The sequence below is a fragment of the Myotis davidii genome, unplaced genomic scaffold (genome assembly GCF_000327345.1).
Source record: "Myotis davidii unplaced genomic scaffold, ASM32734v1 scaffold332, whole genome shotgun sequence".
Classification (NCBI taxonomy): domain Eukaryota; kingdom Metazoa; phylum Chordata; class Mammalia; order Chiroptera; family Vespertilionidae; genus Myotis; species Myotis davidii.
Window position 1 is genome coordinate 240,851 of NW_006285779.1, and position 3,447 is coordinate 244,297.

Consider the following 3,447-nt stretch of genomic DNA (forward strand, 5'->3'; position numbering starts at 1 on the left):
TATTTCTTATCTTTCACTCACTCTCCTTGATAGTGAACATGGGGCTCAATTAAAAGAACATCAATATGTGTTGTTAGAGGACAAGGGGTCTTTACAATGCCCTCAGAGAGCAAGCAAGTCTGGGCCTTGACTTTGCCCTTCATCAGAAAAATCCTCACTGAGGCTCTTTTGTATTGTTTCATATCACACTTTCGGGAACCCCCTAAGATTGGGCCAATTTTCCAAGAGAAATAGAATGCAGTTTCTAAATATCAATCATCAAGCTACTGTTTTTAGCCTGCTGTGCTTAATCCAGACGCAGGAGAGAGAGAATAGAATGCAGTTTCTAAATATCAATAATCAAGTTACTGTTTTTAGCCTGCTGTGCTTAATCCAGATGCAGGAGAAAGAGAGAGAGAGAGAGAGAGAGAGGGTTCCTTTGTCCCAGAGTTTAAATATTCAGGTGTTGTGCTTTTGCAGACACTGTCAAAGACTAGACTATTTGGTGGTAGGTTTGAGACATTATAAAAAATAATAAAGCAATTAAAAAATAGGTGGAAATGTCACAAGTCATTATTCACATGATACTCTCCTACCTTACTGCATCTGACTCTCTCTAGTTCCTTGGATAAGGCACATATACAGGTGGGTTTGAGGTGATCAAGTCTTTATTCCTTTGAATGGCTGCACTTGACCAGCTAGTCTAAACAAAGAGAGTGCCAGTGGGCCTGAAGTCAGGGAGAATGGGGAAGAAAATGTCAGGATGATTTCAAAGTGTCTGACTCTGCCCAAAGCGGTGGGCAGGTCAGAGAGCAGTAGTATAGATTATAGACATTCAGAGAACCACAAAAGTTTTAAGCTGAAACAAGATATGTCTGCCTTCTTTCTCATCTTAGTCTCATGGTTCTTTTCTTCAGAAATAGCTATCCCCTTCCAACTGAACGCTCACTCTGCTGTTTTGTGTTCTAATCTCTTTGCCTAAAGGCCTGTCCCTGTCTCTGCCCCACTGGTCACCTAAATTGTATCCATTCTTAGAGACCTTTTTCCATTGATATTTCCTTGATATACACCCAGATTTTTGTTTCCCTTTCAAAATTTGAAGGACTTAACATTTTCTGCTTTGTGTTTTGAGTTTTTACTTCTGTGTCATATCCTTTCCACTAGATGTGAGCCCCATGAGACCAGAGAGAAACATCATATCTTATGTTTATTTTACTACATGATTAGCAAAGTTACTAAAACATGGTAAGTACTCAAAAAAAGTAAGCTAACTTATATATGGAGGGTCTATCATAGTAACAAATAGTAATGTTTTTGAACACTTGTATAGACAGTGCTATTAAAGACTTTGCTTAAATATTGGTTATTCTCAATAATCCTCTAATGTAGATGCTATTATCATCCTCTTTTTTATTATTATTCCAGATTAGAAAACTCTGGCACAGAGAGGTTAAGTTGTTTGCCCAAAGTCACATAGCTATTAAGTGGCAACGGTGGTGTTTGAACCAAGTCAGTCTGATTGCAGAGACCGTTTAAGCTACCATGCTACGGTGAAGGACAGCAGAAGTAGAATGCTGCTGACCAGAGCTGATGGGTCTTTGGGAAAGTACAAAGGCCAAACAACATACATTCATCAAAGAATGAACAATAGCTTTTCTTCAGAGCTCTTACTCCAAGGAACTTGACCTCCACTGAAAAGGACAAAGAAGCCAAAAAGTCTGCTCCCAACAGGATGACATTATTCTTGGTGTCCAAATACTTGTATACTTGGCTTCCCTAATTCATGCCACCAGTGAGATAGTGAACCCCATCAATAACCCTCTGCATGCAGACCTTTAAAAAATGAGTTTGAATCACAGCTATTATATACATGGAAAGCACCAAGGAACCACTGAACTTATCTCTAAAGAGGAATAAAAAGTAACACCAAAATTGGAACAAAATTTATTACTATTGTTCTCTTTAATGATTACTGACTGGAATGATAGAATGATACCTGTGGATGCCCATAAGGCCACCTTCACCTCCAAAGTGGTCCTAGGACCAACGCCTTCATCCTGCACACAACTTAAATCCATAGTCATAACCCATGTTCTAGGTTAGAAGGAAGGCGAGAAGACAGTGATATATAGCTCTGCTTTTGGCTTTAGGAAAAGTGATATTATTACTCTTAATTTGGGGTGATTTCATCCCAAATCCTAGAAATATAAAGGCACTTTAAAATGAATGGGTGGGCCCTAACCGGTTTGGCTCAGTGGGTAGAGCATCTGCCTACGGACTCAAGGGTCCCAGGTTCGATTCCGGTCAAGGGCATGTACCTTGGTTGCGGGCACATCCCCAGTGGGGAGTGTGCAGGAGGCAGCTGATCGTTGTTTCTCTCTCATTGATGTTTCTAACTCTCTATCCCTCTCCCTTCTTCTCTGTAAAAAAATCAATAAAATATATTAAAAAATAAAATGAATGGTTGGAAAACTCCCCCAAGACTCCTCAGTTGTGACATGAAAGATGGTAGCAGATGCGCTACAAATCAGCTTGCCCAAACTAGAAATTGCTCTATTGATAAATATTCATTCAGTGCCTGTAGAATGGCTATAACTGGGTTGAGCACTGTTATTAACAACCTAAGTGTTTGGGGACCAAGTGCTGGCCCAGGCACTTTGTGCTCTGAAGTAAAGAATTTAGTATTCATGGGGTTCTAAGTGTCATGCCAGGCACTTCAATGCATTCGTTTATTCAGTTCTCACACTAAAATTATTGTGTGGGTATGTTTTTCTCTCTGTTTTGCTAATAAGAGCTTTAGGCTTTGAATCTATTAGGGTTTGGTCAAGAAAAGTAAAGACCCTCCACTTAGTTCAGCTAAAAATACTTGAATACAGGAGCTAAAGGTTCACACAGTAATTTGGATGCCCTTCTGGAGAAAGGAAATGAAAAGCAGGGAAGCCACTAGCAGAATTCCAAAATCAGAAAGGTAGGCATAGGATCCCTCCACCTATAGGACCAAAGCAAGTAACTGAAGATGCTCACCTAGAAGGAGTGGGGAAATCAGCAATCACAGGGTGAGGTTGCTGAAGATGTCACTGCCTGCATCACCATCACGTCACGGGTGCTCCTCCAAGCACCCTGATGCTACTATGACAAACATGGCTGCCCTTGGTTCTGCCTGCAATTGGCACCAGAAAATAATCATTGCCCTTCTCATTCAGTGGGCAACGCTCCCAAATGCCATGAAATCTAACTTAGATCCATATAGATCAGCGGTTCTCAACCTGTGGGCCGCGACCCCTTTGGGGGTCAAACGACCCTTTCACAGGGGTCACCTAAGACCATCAGAAAACACATATATAATTACATATTGTTTTTGTGATTAATCACTATGCTTTAACTATGTTCAATTTGTAACAATGGAATTGGGGGTCACAACATGAGGAACTGTATTAAAGGGTCGCGGCATTAGGAAGGTTGAGAAAA